The sequence below is a fragment of the Emydura macquarii genome, unplaced genomic scaffold (assembly GCF_026122565.2).
Source record: "Emydura macquarii macquarii isolate MOO-44397 ecotype Brisbane River unplaced genomic scaffold, CSIRO-AGI_Emac_v2 contig_320, whole genome shotgun sequence".
Classification (NCBI taxonomy): domain Eukaryota; kingdom Metazoa; phylum Chordata; order Testudines; family Chelidae; genus Emydura; species Emydura macquarii.
In genome coordinates this window covers 8,229,963-8,248,016 of record NW_027130457.1, presented here as the reverse complement: position 1 = coordinate 8,248,016, position 18,054 = coordinate 8,229,963, and the positions used below count along the sequence as shown (strand labels likewise).

Here is an 18,054-nt window from a genome sequence, read left to right as displayed (position 1 = left end):
TGATATTAAGCATCCTTGAAATCGACAACTTGTTAAAATGATGATTGTTTCAACAGCTATTGGGCCTCCTGTTACAGATTTTACATTGCTTCTGATATTGCCATGTAAACAGGAGACAATCTCCTGCATCTTAAGACAACCATTTTCCATTCAGACCATCCGAGTTCACCACAGGTGACAATATTGGTCCCTTTCATTTTGCAGTTACGAGATGGCATTTTGCAATCACGACGTCCTGCAGCAGAGGCAGATTGTAATGCTCAACTACTTACCGCAGTACTTTATCCAACTTTTTTTTTTAATGTCCTCAACTCTCTCCAAACTCACACAGTTCCATATTAACCCAGGTGGAAAGCTGGCTGCAGTACATCGGATATCGTAGGCTTGTGCATTTTGTTGCAATTCAGAAATTCTATTAGAAACTATGAAATGTGAGATGACTTGAAATGAAATTAGAGTAGAATTAAATATTACACACATCAGTAAAATTTGCCAAATGTTGATCACAGTAGGCCCTCTGCTAAAGGATACTGTACATTTCCTATTGTGAGAGTCAATCTAATTGATTGTTCTTGTGTTTTATCCACTTTCAATTTAGATCATCCATGTTTTCTCATCCTTCTTCCCCCATCCACTCACACCCCTCTAACAAAGAGCTCACTTTTAGAAACCAGCAAAATTAAGCAGTTGCATGCATAACCTTAGACTAATCAATGAAGGGTTTTTCCTAAAATTTCATGAAGGACAATCTCAATGCGAGACACAAGGTAATTTTTGGGAACTAATACTACAAGGCAGTTCTTGAATCCAAGGAAAATTGTGAGAGACCGTTTGAGACATTTATAGCCACATTTCAAGGAACAACTACATTTATACCCACACTTGTTCATCCATGATCCCCATGCACAAAGATAACAATATTAAGGCCTACGTATCTGATATGTTGGTATGAAACATTATGGAAATGACTGTAAGCAAAGCTGTAGACATACATTTAGAAGCTGACTGTAGGCCCTGTCTAGTCTGAACTGAGTACTAGAAGTTTCTGTTATTGGAATAATATTGAACTGGCAGTGGCATGGAGGATAATAGTTTTCTACCATCTCTCACTTCCTTGTGATACTACTAGATGGTTGCACATTCATTGGTTCTATAGCCTCAGTTCATTCCCCTGGCATTCCTCACCACAAACACTCTGTGACATACTTCCATTTCCCTTCACTTCAGGAACTCCCTGCATCACCCCTATCCCCTCTCCTGGTAGGGGCTCTGTCTCCCCTGCCCATCCTCCTTCCCCATTCCAGGGGCTGTGGGCACCTCATTTCCCTCCTTCCCCCACACTCGTCTCCTTTTCTCCACCACCATCACCTATTTATTTTCTGCCTGGGAGTCAAAAATCACTGTCACCCAACCAGTATCTGAGCTAAGATTATCCAGGCTTTTAAGTACAGCTTTTTTGTAACTCCCATATTTGGTGGACAAGTTAATGAATGGCTAACTTTCAGATAAGCATAGTAAGCACCTGAAGCCTCACTTCATCTTGTAACAGACAATACTTCAGCTCTCTGGGAAAAGTGACAAGTCTCTTCATAGGGATAGGAGGGAGGGAAGTTCAGGACTTGGTAAATTGGCATTGTTCTGCTACCCTAGGACAAAAATGTCTTTATCATACCACAATAGATGTGCACTGGTGGATCAAAGATGGAAGAGCTGAATGCTTCTACAGTCTGTGCTTGTACCTCATGACTTCAGCCTGGGGCTAACTTCACATGGCTTCTTTTGATATTCAGAGACACGAAGATAAAAAGCCTGCAAACATATGGCATGTGAAGAAAAAGTGTCCAGCAATGTCTTAATGTTCCCTAATCAACACAAATGGTTAAATTGAAGATTTATTCAAACAGCTTCATTTCAAGGATATTTAGTATGCCATACGTTGAAACATTGTTTCAAAGAATTCTCCCTTTCCCTAGTAGTACAAGGCAGTGCTAGCTTAAAAGGTGCATCCTTTCCTGTAGAGAAAAGAGTTAGTTTCAGTTCCTGCACAGGCTTTTTTCATTTTATCTGTCTTTGTCCTGGTTTCTGGTGTGCTCTGTGTGGTAGTTTTGTAATCTTGAGTTCCAGCTCATGTAACAGTCCTTAACCATGAAGTGACTTCTTGATAGGACTAAATTAAGGATATAGTCTGTGTATCTATGAATATAGATATTTATTCCAGCATATAAACAACTAACAGCATGAGTTATGAAAGAATGAGAGAAAGAAGTGACAGTTCAAAATGCAAGTGTGTCAGATCAGTAACAAACCAACCAAAGATGAGCCCAGTTAAATCAGAAATTCAGGTAAAGAACAGTACAGTACTGTTCATCTAGGCATTATGGCACTTCCTAGTGTATGAATGACAAACTATTTATAGCAAAATAGGCAAAGCTTTTGAGCATATCAGGACAGTACTTTTAGATGGACCATAATTACAGAAAAACAATAATTTAAGTAGCCTATAGTGATATTTAATTAACCTTTTTATTAGAATTGGTCAAAAAATGGTTTATACAGTGTCACCAAGCCTATAATTTTGGATGAACAGTAAAATATTTTCCATTTGGAAATGTTGCCATGGTAACTCATGGGAGTTGTAGTTTGTGTGCCTCATGCCCCCAGTTTCTTGTATAGGCCTGGTACCCTGATCAGACAGACTGCATCTCTCATGACACACCACGATTCCACCCTCCCCCCACCCCATTCTTAGAGATGGGAGGCAGTGCATTATGGGAGTCCTTAGACTTGGTGCACCAGCGGAGATGTCGTTTGGGTGGTAAGGCTGGCCTATAGAAAAGAATGGGGATGCTAAAATTTCAATCTGGAAATGTTGGAAAGAAAGGAAGCACTGTGACAACAAGAAAAACTAAATTCTTCTCAGAATACAAGCTTTTTATGCACATTTTTATTTAGCCAAAAATCCAATTTTCAGCCAAAAACATGGAAAATTTGACCTGCCCTAATTTTGATATACTAAAAAATTGACGGACAGTAAAGCTGCCTGAAATGGTTGGTCATATTTGCTTTATACTCCTCATGAAATGCACCAAATGCCAAGACCCATACAAAATGGTACTATCACAGAGGCCACCCCTTCCTCAGAGAAGCATTGTGCCTAGGCTCTGCATCGATACTTCAAGGAAGAAGGAAGGCACAAGAAGTCTCCTGCTTTGTGCCACTTGCACATAGCAGGCATGGACAGGTAGGCAATGGTTCTAAAGAGGGAGGGCACTATTTCCCCCTTTATGTAGGCCCACCTATAGACCAGGCAGGCCAAAATGTGACGTGTAGGCACTGGTCTGAGTAATGGCAGTGAAGGTTACACCAACACATGGTGACATTTTGAGACTTTCCCTGGCAGGGAAACCCTCTTCCAGCAGCCTGGTGTTCAGGGACTGCACAGGATGCCACCATTCTGTAGTCTGTCCACCTATGGTGCAAATGACACATTGTGCCGGGATCAGGGCAACACATGCAGCTGTCTCCTCTCCCATGTCCACCAGCTGGAATTATGAGGAAACTTTGCGTAGGCCACACACCTGTTTGGTAAGGCTTCTTACACCTTTTCTCCCCTCTATGCACTTACATGAGGCCTAACTATAGTCTGCCACTTGATGAGTATCTGTGCTCCTCCATGTCACCCTGCAAATATGAATTTGTGTATGTGTGTGTGTGATAAACAATGGGAAACATACATAAGAACAAAGGAATTAGTTTTAAAATATATTGGCTTTTAGAGAAACACAATGGCTCTATTAATAGTTTGAACAGTATTATTGATACATATCAGAACTCCACCAGTTCTACAAGAAATGACAGCTCAGTTATTAACTCACTGCTCCATCTACACACACAACCCTTGGAATCAGCACAGCTTTTAGAAATATTAGTGCCAATTTCTCTTGAAATTGCTTTCCACTTTAAAAGTTAACACTATACTTGAGTGAATTCAGAAATGAGCAGGATGTCATCTCAACTGGCTGTAAAAGCTAGGTGAATGTTTTATATTGCTCCATTGGCATATTCTCCAAGGCTTTGCAACCTATAAACAGGGGATGTTGCCACAGATAGTTATTTTGTATCTTGGTGAAAGGAAATAACCCTTGGATTGTCTAAGAAACACTTGGAATACATTATAAAGAATGTATGCATGATAATATAAGGTATGTAGCAGAGGTAAAAGTATGCAAAATATCCTCATACATAATCAAATAATAACTTGGGCCTATAAACAGGCTTGAATTGCATACGGTCTGGGGTATTAAATTGCTGGAAATGGTGGGGTGGTGAAAGCAGGTAGTAGTTTTAAAATGGCTGTCAAGTTAAACATTCTAAAATCCCTCCTGTTTCTTTTACCTTGTTATAAATTATTCATCTGGACTGAGCAGCATGCAAACAATAAAACTAAATCTGTATTTTTGTGACAGCTGTTGACAAACTGCTGCTATACTAAAGACAGAATATATTAGCTTTGTATTGCCAGCCTCTCTCCTCTGTACTGGAAGCTTTTCAGTCAATTTCAAATTCTTTCCAAGTATCTAAGATTTGGAGTGTGTGATCGTTCACCTGTAGGTATGAGGTGTTGAACTATAGTTTTATCTAAAGCAAATTGGTCATACTTAGCTCATACGTTAGGATTTTCACATCCAATGTACTTCACATCATAGCTTATTATACAAACAATTATGTGGTTGCAAACTTGTGGTACACCAAGAAGCTAGAATAAATTTACATGGATGCCACTGGCTCAGAGCCAGCTCATTAAAAGCAATGGTGTGAATAATATAACTATGTTACAGATTCAGCTCTTTGAAAAGCATTATCCACCTATCAGTGCACCAAAGCAACATAATGAACATGGGGATCTGACGGCTGCACATTACTGCAACACATGTTGAAAATTGAATATTAATCAAACTCACTGAAACTCAAACCAAAAGATATCTGTATTCTTTTGGTCTGCATCCTAAAATATTCTAAAGCACAGAGGAACACTTAACACATCAGTTGAAAACCCATGGATTCAAGTGCATTTTTACCAACTTTTCATAGGTAAAGCAGAATGCAGAGTGTGGTTTAAATGATTTTAAAGGAGCTGGAAAGAGTAGGTGGGAAATATGTTGCAAGCCATGGTACAAATTTAGCTAAAATTAGTACCAGAGATTAAAATCATCTTCTAGTCCATAAACCTTCTTTTCCTTGTAATTTAAACCCATATTTCTTTCAGTTAGGTTCAGCCATGCATATTTTCAGAGATATTAAAATACTTAATATTTGTCTAGAATAGTATCTAAAAATACACTTGGTAAATTAGTAACAGAAAGTTCAATTTGCAACAACTTTGAAAGTGTCTCATGCCTTCCAGTAGACAATGCCAGTAAGTTTTATTTTAAAAAAGGTTGTTTAAATTAGCATAATAAAATAAAAGACCAGCCTAAGGCTGGCTGGGGGAACAGAAGCTCTTTGACTCCCTCAGTGGGTGAAAAGGGAGAATTTAGAATTTGTTTCCACTTTCTGCCAGCCTAATTTGAGGATGCTGCTCTGTAGTTCCCTGTAAGAGTCAAAGGGAAGAACTATGGTGCTTCTTACCAGTTGCCTGGTGTATTTCTCATTTACTTGAAAGAGGTCCATAGACTGTCCAGAGATATATCAATCAGAGTTTTCCCTTGTGCCACACTCATGTAATGTGTTAACTGTGCTATGTAACTGCAGATATGTGAAAGGGAGCACAAGTGTCAGAATTCATGGGTGTGACAAAGCCACATTGATCCGGAAGTAAGTGCTGGCAAGCTGGATAGTCAGGGCCTAGATGGAAGGGAGAAAACAGATTCTTTTTGCAGTGTCCTTTTAGTTTTGGGGAAAGAGGATCCCAAGACCATGTGTTTGTTTCACATGAGGATGATGAAATATTTTCCAGTCTATCAATAGAGGGAGCATGTTAAACAACATCTGCTAAGAATTAAAAAAATTTAAAATCAGCAGGCCCAGATAAAACTTACACCCAGGGGTCCTAAAAGAACTAGCTGATGAGATCTCTGGCCTGCAGATGTCCATTTTTAATAAACCTTGGAATACTAGGGAAACTTCAGAAGACTGGGAGAATGCTAATGTTGTGCCAATATTCAAAAAAGGGCAAGCGGGATGACCTGGGTAACTATTAGGACAATTAGCCTGACACTAATCTCAGGTTAAATCATGTAAAGGCTGATATGGGATTCAATTAATGAAGAGAAAAGGATAGGAATACAATTAATGCCAGCCTAGATGATTTTATGGAAAATAGGTCTTGTAGAAAATTGATTTCACTCTCTGATGAGATTATAAGTTTGGTTGGTGAAGGTAACTGCATAGATGTAATATACTTAGGCTTTTATAAGGCTTTTGACTTACTACTGCATGACATTCCAATTAAAAAACTGCACTATTCAGTACTAAAGTACACATTAAATGGATTAAGAACTGACTAACTGGCAGATATAAAAAATTAGTTGTCAGTAGGAAATCATTGAATTGGGGTGTCTGCATAGGGCTTTGTGAGGATTGGTACCAGGCCCAAAGCTATTCAGTATTTCCAATGATCTGGAAGTAAATATAGAAATCACTGCTGATAAGGTTTATGGATGACACAAAGATTTATGGAATGGTAAATAATGCTGAAGACAGGGCAGTCATACAGCACAATCTGATCAATTGGCTGTAGATAACCTGGAACCATTCAAACAAAATGTGTTTTAATACAGCCAAAAGCAAAGTTATACATCTAGGAACAAGGAATGTAAGCCAAATCTACAGAAAGAGGGACTCTCCAGAAAACAGCAACTCTGAAAAACATTTAGGTTATAGTGGACAAATAACTGAACACAAGCTGCTAGTGCAGTGGTCTCCAAACTTTTTATCCCCGGCCCCCTCTTGCTCCATCCGTGCTGCCCCACCTGCCCTCCCCAGCTGAGCCTGGGTTGGAAGCGGGGCCACTGTCGAGGATGGGGACTGAGGCTGGGAGTGGGGCCTCAGTGGACAGGGGCTGAAGTTGGGAGCGAGGCTATCATAGGCCCCAGCAGCTGAGGCCACAGTGGGGGCCAGGCGCCGAGACCAGTGGCCAAGGCTCAGCCAGGGCCTGTGCCTTGAGGGCAGGGCTGGAGCAGAGCTCGGGGCAGAGCAGGGTTGGGAGATGCTCCATTCCTGTGCCCCATGGGGGCTGGCCCAGGCACTGTTGCACCTTCCTGACTGTTCCTCCATGCCCCATGCGGTGGCAAAAAGGTCTAATGCCATCCTTGGCTACAGAAATAAAGGCATGAAGAGGAGTAGGGAGCTGATTTTTTCCTTTGTTTACAGCACAGGTGGGACAGATACTGAAATGCTGTGTACAGATCTGGTGTCCCCATTTTAAAAAGAAGGTTGAAGACTGGGAGAGAGTACAGAAAAGATCCACAAAAATTATTTGAGGGCTGGAGAAGATGCCTTATAATGAGAGGTTTAAAAAGCTCAGACTGTTTAGCTTTATCAAAAAAAAGAATTACTTGATTTACAATGTCTAAGTACCTTCACATGGAGAAAATACTAGGGACTAAAGGACTTTTTAATCTAGCAGAGAAAGGCAGAACAAGAACCAATTACTGGAAGATTAAGCCAGACAAATTCAAATTAGAAATCAGGTACAAATTTTTAACAGTGATAGTGATTAACAATTAGAACCACCTACCAAAGCTAGTGGCAGAGTGACCTGATGTCTTGAGATCAAATGCCTTTCTGAAGGACGTGCCTTAGCCAAACAAGATTTTGGGCACAATACAGAAGTATCTGGGTGAAAGTTAAGGAACTGTGATACACGGGAGATCAAACTAGATAACCTAATAGTTGCTTCTAGCCTTAAACTCTATGAAGATGTTGTACTTCATCAAGAAATCCCAACTGGGGCTAGCTGCATCAGACCTGACCCAGCCTAATGGAGTAACAATCACTAAAACAGAGAGAGCCAACCTCACCTTCAGGAGCAGCATCAGAATACAAAATGGAAGCTGCCAGAGGTCCAAGAAGAATTGACTGGGCAGTAGCAGACTGAATGAGTTTGTCAGCTTCCAGATAAAACTCAGAGCTGAGGGGGAAGCTCTGAACCTATTTGAAATTGAAGTGGGATTGAACTTTTGGATGTGGCAGATAGGTAGCTTCTACTGGCAGCCAGGGTTTTGGGTGATCAGACATGGGAGAGGAGGGGGTATATGAATGCAGCAGGCAGCATCTAATTTGTTTTCCCCCCCAAAAATTGATTGTATTCCAGGATACCATGATCTGCTTGCAAAACAGGAAGAAAAATATTTATTAGAGGTGAGTTGAGTGTCTCAATTTTGGTTTCCCTCGGCCAAAAATGTGAGTATGTTTTTTTTGTTTGTTTGTTTTTTTATTATTTTGGGGAAAGCTTCACTCAAAAGTTGTATTTATTTAAAAAGAAACCCAACAGAAGGATTACATTAAAAATACTTAAATATGTTCACCTCAACAGAAGTCTTGAGAAGTTATCCTCAAATACATGTCCATACTTCTTTATGTAATTCATTCATAAAGTCAATACATTTAGTTTTCATTTGAAAAAAATCTCTCTTTTAGCGGTTGGGCTTACATTTTTCTTTCAAACGAACAACTTAATGGATATGCAGTTAGAGGTCCAGAGCTCTGTATAGTCGAGTTATCCAGTTATAAATCATTCATGAGTATAGATGTGTTCACAGTGAATGACAGATAAGTATACAGGCAAAGAAATGCTTAGGAAGTTGAATGCAACTTCATTGCTAAAAAAGCTTTAATCATGTCACTTCTCTTGGGTGCTCCTAAACTTCCATGAACAGAAATCTCATTTATACCTAGAGCTTTCTTTGAATCATCTTTGGATTGGACTTTACTTTCTAGCTTAGTTAATGAAGGGAAAGAGTTTCCAAGTCAGAATGAATGGCACAATTGTGCAACACCCTGATTAGTCATTCTGTCTCTCCAGAGTGGCACTACTTGTCTGCCAAAGAAGAGCCCCCATGAATAGCGTTCCCTATAGTGTATTTTAGAGCTACATCTCCCATTTTAGTTTTCCCTTTTAACAAAATATTCAATCTGACAAATTTCAATATGCATATAGGATATGAACATCCCTGTACTAAACCAACACTAGTACCAAAAAATATGCCCTCATTCTTTAATGGCCTTTTGAATGCCATTCCAATTTCAGAAAAAAACAGCATTAGGGAAATGCCATTCTATTATGATTCTCAGAGGTCTGGTACACATACTTTGGGAATGTATGGCAGTCGTTGTCTCCACTCTGGAATGAGTTTCTAGAGTTGACCAATTTTAGTGTTCTTTGATATAATCTCATATCTTCTGATTGCCCAAGATGGAATGTTTTATTACATCCAGAATGCACGTTATCTATAGTATGCAGCTTATTACATCCAGAATCCAAGTTACCTATAGTAAATCAGGCAGGCCGACCAATCAGGTGATTCTGCCAGAGCCCAGCTGGGCTCAGTAATCTGCTGGAAGACAAAGTCAACTAGCCCCAGGCTTAGTTAACCCCATGGTTCCTGAAACAGTGGGTCTGTTTCTCTCATTTTTCAGCAAAAAGCTTTGAAAAGTCTTGCTTTTGTCCCAGGGTGGGACAGGAAAACAATTTCCCCCCCAGCTCTGTTTAAGATAGTGATGTAGTCTTTATCATTAGGTCTAGTAATTAAAGTAAATTTTATATTACATTTCAGTCTTCCTTTTTTAGATTTCTGCACTAACAGTTCCTCAGACTTACCAGGCATTTAAGAGAATTGTATTAAATACTTCCACTAATTGAAATAACTAGCTACCTTTATCAGTCAAGGTACAATAGTTAATGATAGTGACTGTAGAACCTTGGGAGATATACTATAGATGTCAGAAAGGAAATCAAAGCAGATTACCCTCTGAAAATTAAGCCATCTGTTAGAATGTCACCCCCACCTGAGCTCTCATCACTTTGCAGGAATAAAATAAATATTGTCTCTTGAACAAAGAAATTACTGACATATCCATGTCATTTTGACAACTGTAGTCAAAGTAAAAAAAAAAAAAAATCAAAACCTTGGCACTTCATAAAGTATTACTTTAGCTTGAAGGCAGATGATACTGTATCAACTACTGTATCACCTACTGTAAAACTGCCATTTACATTAATACTATGTGCTAATATGTACTTTTTCCCAAATGAGAGTTCACTTTGAAAAATTAATTAGATCTACATAGAACCTTTCATAGCAAGCATAGAACATTCATCTCAGCTTGCAGACTTACTGATCAAGCTCCACTCTAGATGGCATTGTAAAGGTTTTTCAAGTGTTCTGCAATCAGCTATTCTATATGTGTAAATAGAGTGTTACCTCTAACCCCCACAGGGTCTTGGAGGGGATGGAACAGAGTTTACAAAAAAGTTGATCATAAATCAATATCAGTTTATAAAACTCACCCTGATCCTCAATATATGAGTGGATGGAGGGGTTTGGTTAGTTATTTAAAAAAAAAAAAAAAAAAGTCAGTAATACAAGTAGCATTTGACCTTTTAGCCAAGTTTACTCCTGCTGTAACTTCAATATAGACACATAATAGATTAAAGGGACAAAGTAAGTGTTAAGTCTTCTCCAATAAAAAGAAATTCCAGACTAAACTGTACCACACTTGGTTGTCTGTAACATGAATTTCATACTATAATTGGGCTAGACACTTGGCAGTTCGAATTGAGTTTGCCTGACTTGATCATTATTTCCATCCCCAGCTTGCCTGTCAGTTAAACTCTATTCAGACTGTCAATTTTAACATCTTAGTAAGTCTGCAGCCACAGCTACAGTAAATCACCCAATCACCATCACCTCCAGCTAACAATCTCTCTCGTGTAGCTTGTTAACTACAGCGCCAATTGGAGCTACTGTAAGGGTAGGCAGACTGGTAAGTAGAAAAGGTACTCTCTCTCTCTCTCTCACACACACACACACACACCAAGAAAAGCAGCAAAACATTGTCTCTCCAGTTTTTTCTTTACCAAAGGGCTTAATAGTTCATTTTCAGATTACATCACCCCATGCCAACTCTAGTTAATGCTTTAAAATATTACTACATATTTGTACGTTACAGCACTAAACAGTACCCATGCTCCTAAAACTGCATGAAAAGAAAAAAAAAGAAGCTTTTAAACGCTACAGAAATGGCTGCAAACAACTTGTACATGGCCATCTTGGATCCCCTCTGTGACAGCAATGCATCCAAGGTGCTGCTTAAAAGCTTTATTTTTCTTTTATATTTGCTTTAACAAAATGTGAGCTTTTTCTCCAGTACTAGAATATAATGCCTTCAAATATAAATACCTCAAATCTGGCTTTGATGGTGGCATTGCTGTGCTCCCTTAACTCTCTATGTCAGGGTCTCTCTCATACTTCTCTGCTAGTGACAAGCATCCCCTTCAGGCTTTGCTCTCATGCAGCCATTAGCATCTGAAGGCATACCCAAAGTTACATGACAGCTCTCACAATCTCTCTAGAACTGTATATAGGAAGACATACACAAATTTCCTCAACGCCAGCCTTGCACCCCAGAAATCTTACACTGCTCAAAGCCCCCTTGATCACAGTAAGCTCATTAATTAGTTTGTCATAGCATCAAAGAGTACAAATATGCACCAGCCTTTGTAACCTGAGTAGATCCCCCAGATTTCCATCAAAAACACACTGGCTTAAATAATAAACTTATTTTAGTGTTTTACCTACAGAAAGATAGATTTTAAGTGTTTTAGAAATGGTATAGGAATAAAAATTCAGAATTGGTTACATAAAGAAATTAAAGATAAAATTTAGGAATTAGACTGCGATTTTATCAAGCTAAATCCAATTTGAAGTAATAAGGTTTCTCTTACCCAAAAACCTAGAGCAATCTCTAACTGGAAAGCTTTTCCAGTTAAGAACATCTCCCCCCCCCCCCCCCAGTTGTCTTTAGAAGCACCTTTCATCCCAGGGATCTCAGAATTAATGTTATCACTTAACTTGAGCCACTTCTAATTTGAAATGGATGCTCTATTCTACCTACCAGCTATTCCTTGGAGTTTTGGTTAGATTGTTCTTCCCTCTTTACACCATAACGTACTGAAAATCAAGGACAGAAATTAGATTCTGCATCATCAAGTGAGCAGGACACTGACTTTTGTTTATTGCACTAGTTTTCATGGGCAACAGAAATGACATTTCCTTACCAAACCCAGTAATTTAAAGTACAAAACCAAAAACGCTTGGTGTACTGTTTCCAGAGTCACCTCAGTATAACTTACTAACCTTTGTTTCTGGGTTTGAAGTCAGCGATTGAGAAGTCACTCTCTAGCCAGTTAAACAACACAGCTGAACACAAAAGGTGCAAGTGCTAAATCAACAGAACACACTATGGTCAATGGGAGCATTAGAAAGGATGATGGTAGACTTCACAGACCTTGCAATCATTAGTGGCTAGTCGCGTGTGGTTACGAGAGAAGAGGAGGACAAAAGAGTAGTGTATTGAAGAGCTTTCCTTCCTTGTACCACTGTCCCAGGGCTAGTCACAATGGGGCTAGGAATCAGAACCACCACTCCATGAAGAGCTATGGCTAGTGCTAGCATCTCCAAATGCAACAGAGTGTGAATGAGCTCACATTCTGCCCTTCCCTATCATCCAGCAAAAATGGCAGGAACAAGGGAATCCACTGCTGCTGTCTATCTTATCATGAGAGCAGCGTTTCTGCAAAATCTGCTACCATCAGTACTTCAAGCTAATCAGCATCACAGGAACATTAACTTTTTATTCTTCCTTCTCTTATTAGACAATAAAATAATTTGAGGTATTCCTTGCCCCAATTATGGGCCTGGTAGGTTGTAACAGCATTGGTGTTACAACCACTACAGCAGGGCCATTAATACCTCAAGAGAATTTAGAAGTGCTTCTGACTGACCTTTGGGCTTAGACCTTGCTATTTCACTTTCACCAACTCTTTAATAAGGGATGATTTGAGATGCTCAACAGTTGTTCCTCTTTGTTCAGCTGAATGATAGCTCTCCATAATCCTCTTCCTTCCACATCTTTTATGGGTTTTTGTTTATTTTTTAATTTCTAGCTTTGCTCCCACCTTAGTTTTTAAGAGACAAAATTCTGCTATGACTCAGTTACATTTCATCTAAAACCACATCCACATTAGAAAGCTTTACTAGTAGCCTTTCTGCAAGCACACAGCTGCTGGGATTGTAATTTTGCTAGAAACTCTTTGGGACCCGGTCTTTCCCAGAAACACAGAGAAGTGTGCAAGTATTACCTCATAGACTCAGACTTTAAGATCAGGAGGGACCATTATGATCCTCTAGACTGACTGCCTCCATAACGCAGGCCACAGAACCTCACACACCCACTCTTGTAATAGATCCCTAGCCTATGACTGAGTTATTGAAGTCCCCAAATCATGGTTTAAAGACTTTAAGGTACAGAGAATCCACAAGCAAGTGACCCGTGCCCCATGTTGCAGAGGAAGGCAAAAAAAACCAAAACCCAGGCCTCTGCCAATCTGCCCTGGGGGAAAATTCCTTTCCAACCCCAGATATGGCCATTAGCTAAATCCTGAGCAAGTAGGCAAGACTCACCAGCCAGACACTTGGGAAAGAATTCTCTGTAGTAACTCAGAACCCACCCCATCTAACACACAGGCCATTAGTCATATTTATTGCTAGTAGTCGAAGATCAGTCAATTGCCAAATTAGGCTGTCCCATCATACCATCCCCTCCATAAACTTATCAAGCTCAGTCTTGAAGCCAGCTAGGTTTCTTGCCCCCATTGCTCCCCTTGGAAGGATGTTCCAGAACTTTACTCCCTTGATGGTTAGAAACCTTCATCTAATTTAAATTCTATTTCTAATTTTGTCTAATTTTACCTGCCATGAAAGCTCCACAAAAACAGCCTCAGACAATGTACCATCATCCCCTGTAAGTAGCACAGTAAGTGTTATGCACAAAGAAATACCCAACAGGCTTTATAGACCAGCACCTTGTGGCTATAAAATCAGTGAAAAAGTCCATAGCCATCATAGAAAGCACCAACACACCTCAGAATGAAGAAGTGAGAGGAAAAATATGGTAACTGGGGCAGCTTCTGGTAAGTAGTTCAATGCAACAGTGCTTTTATGGAAACAAAAAGTTGTTAGAATGCTACATGGAGAAGGATGAATATCAAAATATCAAGTGGAAATAATTAATCAAAGTGGCTAGATGCCATTAATGTTCAGAGCAGAGACAGAAGGGCGCAAGAGCCATTGACAACATAGCAAGAGCCAATTGAAATAGGAATGACATGACAATACCAAGAATGTATATGTAGCATACAGTGTCATGCAGGCTTACGTACAGAGACTGTATTTGTATATCCCAAACATAGCAGAGTTCAGTGACTAAAACCAAGAGTCCACATTTTTATTGGTCATGTAGCCCCTGTCCTTTAGGCTGCACTGTGTGTTTGCCTGGCACTTTCTTTGGAGGCACTCACCAAGCTGAAGCACCAAAATGCCGACATTTAATGCTGCCTCTCTCAGTTTTAATTTACATCTTTCTTCCCGTGATGTGTTTATGTTATGGTTGACATATAGGTTACTCCCCATCTTATGTTCAAGTCCATTTTCTGCTACTTTTCCAGTGACCCCGACCCAATTTTGAGTATGCACCATTAACTAATACAGATGTTAATGCATCTACCCTAGAGGAGCAAAGAGGTGGGTGGTCTTCCGCACCACTTCTTACATTTTGAATGGAAGATGCATTGATCACATGCTTTGCCGCTACAGCATATCATGTACAAGATGGGATGATGAAGTTACTTGTTTTTAACATCTGACTTCTGGCAGCCAATTCTGATTTACATACACTCACACTCTCATTCTCTCCTCCTCCCCCCCAAAGCATATACGTTCTGAGCATTCTTAACAGGAAAAAAAGGAGTCCCTTTGAATCTACAGTTCAGAATAAATGTCATGCTTCTCACTTCATCTCAATTTTCTAACAGGATAGTAGTATTCCAGTCTGAAAACACTGTTAACCTTCAATAATAATGTAAAAGTGACAAACACTCCACTGGGGAGGGACAGGTAATTTTGAAAATTTTACCCTTAAATGATTTAGGAACATAAGTTCAATTTTCCAAAGTGCCACTTAGATTCCTAAGTGAATTAATTTTGTTAAAAGCCAGTGAGTACATGCTTTGAATCTCTCTTCATTTACTTGTTAGCTTGAATATAAATTGTTTACGAGTCCTGCCTTGTGATACCTATTAGGTTAAGATTTTAAAACTTTACTTTTTGAGCATGTTTTTTTAAAATAACCTGTTTTCCTTTCAGTGCAACACTTGTAGAAATATATGGAGTATAGGTACTGGTATAAATAGCCTGTCTGTCCTGAAAAAGGATATTCATCACATAAAGCCCCTGCACAGAAAACTGACTTGCAAGATTAACATAGAATATATAAATCAGGTGTTTTTCATTTTATATCTCTGTCCTTCTTGAGAATTCTCACATTTTTGCACCGATGACCTTAATCTAGGAGAATTGTGAGTAACATCAAAAAGATGATCATTTTCTTGGGGAGTAATCATTTCAAGAAACAAAAGACACTTACATCCGCTATTTCAGGACACAGTTCCACTATAAGGGCATTAGAGAAAGTAAGATTGTCAAAGCTCAAAAGTTAACCTTCACCTTTCAAATATTGTGTTGACATCTGCAACCTAAAATAACAGCATAGGCAGCAAGTTACATGGGCCTGTGGTGCCCTTGCTCCACCAATATTCAGGAATGTGGGCCCGGCTCCACCAATACCTCTGTGCTGCTGGGGGCCGGCTGTGGAGCCTCCAGTGGTGCTCGGCCATGAAGGGGCAGAGCACAGAGGCCCCCAGTGCCCAAGGCGACCAAACTGTTATGCTCCCCTCCCCCCTGGACACACTCACAGCAGCTGGCCAAGAGCCGCTCCGGCACTGGCCCTGATTCCCAAGCAGCACAGCAGCCACCCCCAACTCCTGACCCCACCCCTCTCCCATGTGGGCCCAGCCGGCAGCCCCCTCCCCCCCCCAGGGGCTTACAAGGTGTGGAGGGTGGGACTTGGACCCGTTCTGAGCATCACCAAAAATTATACAAACCTGGTGCCCATGAATAAGAGGACTCCAAGAATCAGGGTTCAGAAAGCATGTAAGGAGACAAGAACTGCAACCAGAGTATTCATTTTAGTAAAAAGATCTGATCAGTAAAATAACTATAGGTACATCTACACTAGTGACCATGCAGTGTCCATATGCTTGGTTGTGCCATAAGACCCTTATTATCCACATCTGAACTCCAGAAGCATATGTCTGAAAGCAAATAGAGGGTGAGTAAGCTAGCACACCTGTGGTGTATGGGTAAGTACATGCTTCAGGCTGTGGCACGACCCATACTCATGCCAGCATGGATGAGGATAAAGGGTGCATACCAGGTTTTGAGTTCCACCTTTATTCTCACAATGAAATGAACTTTTTCTGTCCAATTATTACCCAAGTTATAAAGGCCCTGTCCCCTCATTTTCACAGGTAGTAGTGAGCTACGCTTGAACAGTTTTCCATTGTATTCTTTACAGTTCAGTACAAGTGACAATAGATAAAGCTCTGAGAGCAGCCGCTTGGCCTACCAACCACACATGGGTGCTGAGCAATGTGTGGTCAGAATACACTGTCCTCTATGACTTTTCCCGGAGCAGCAGGAACATTCACCTATACCAGGAAATTCATAAAGGTTGAAGCAAATGGGCATTCACCATCTCCATCCCAGAGCCAGAAAGCATCAAGAATCTTGTACTCCTGTACTGGAGTCTCAGTCAACTGCAGTCACTCCAGGCTTGTTGTACATGTCCCTTTTATGAGGAGCTGGACCAAGTGTTGTCAAGGGCTCCCAGTACATATCCTGAAGTGGTTCATGATCCCCTCCTCAACCCTGCCCGACTTATTGTCTGATGGGAGGCTGATAAGAGCCAGGGCAAGGAGAGGTCAGGGATTATGGGGATTGCCCAGGAAGACTCAGAAGACAAGGAGCATGTGATTCTGGACCTATTCCCAAAGAAGCTGGTTGAGGAAGCCTCCCCAATGAACCCAAAGGGGATCCCAAGTCATGGAAGGAACCAGAACCTGAGACTGGTAAGTTACAATGGATCTCCACATTCCCTGCCAATATCCCTCCTTCTTCTAGTGCTAAATTCCTGATTTTAAGCCCAGCCCCATCTCTACTTCAACCCTTACATGGTCCCGCAGCAAGGCACAGCTATAGGATCAGTGATTTTATTGATTTCTGATTGACCACTACTATACCTTTGGCAGAAGCTAAAAAACAGATAATCAACAAACAATCATTGTACCCGTGTCTTTAAATTTCTCAGTCAGCATGCAGGCAGCATGTGGACAGGAGAGGATAGGTTTAGAGAAGTCCCTTTTGGGAATGGGACAGTTGTAGAAAAAAATGATAGTTGTTTGTTTAAAGTTAGTAACAATTGAATTTTTTCCCCTTAGAAGATTACACAGTCAGTGCTTTTACCCCTCCTCACTCCAATCTTACTGCACCCTACAAATGGGAACCATGGAGAACGGTGGGCATGGGGAGTTTGACCAGGAGTGAGGGAAAGGAAGGGAATACTTAGGATTGCTGTGATTAACTTTTTTCCTCAAACAACCATTCTCCCTTTTGAAGATTACAACAAAATTTTAACCACTCCAGCCCTGGTGTCTGGCCTATCCCCACACCAAGCCATGCTGCACAAGATAGGGGGAAACAAGGGTGGGAGAAGGATCTGATCTGGTGGTTGGATAAACAGTGCATTTTCCTGTTACATTGGAGAGGAGAGGGGCTTGTGGTACTGATCTGAAACTTGAGGGAATGTAATAAAGTTGTGGGGTCTGTCTCTCTTTTCCTGCCCATTTCACTGTTGTTTGGGCAGGACCTTATGGCG

The 18,054-nt window shown here is 40.4% G+C and overlaps 1 long non-coding RNA gene across 1 annotated transcript in view; it reads right to left on the bottom strand.

The window, feature by feature from the left end:
* Nucleotides 1-285: 285 nt before the first annotated feature.
* LOC137167241 (uncharacterized) overlaps nucleotides 286-18,054 on the bottom strand; it is a 28,897-nt gene continuing 11,128 nt past the window's right edge. The window contains exons 2-3 of the long non-coding RNA XR_010924067.1: nucleotides 1,673-1,809; nucleotides 286-422 (exon numbers count right to left, since the gene is read on the bottom strand). This is a non-coding gene — a long non-coding RNA (uncharacterized lncRNA). The remainder of the gene's footprint in view (nucleotides 423-1,672; nucleotides 1,810-18,054) is intronic.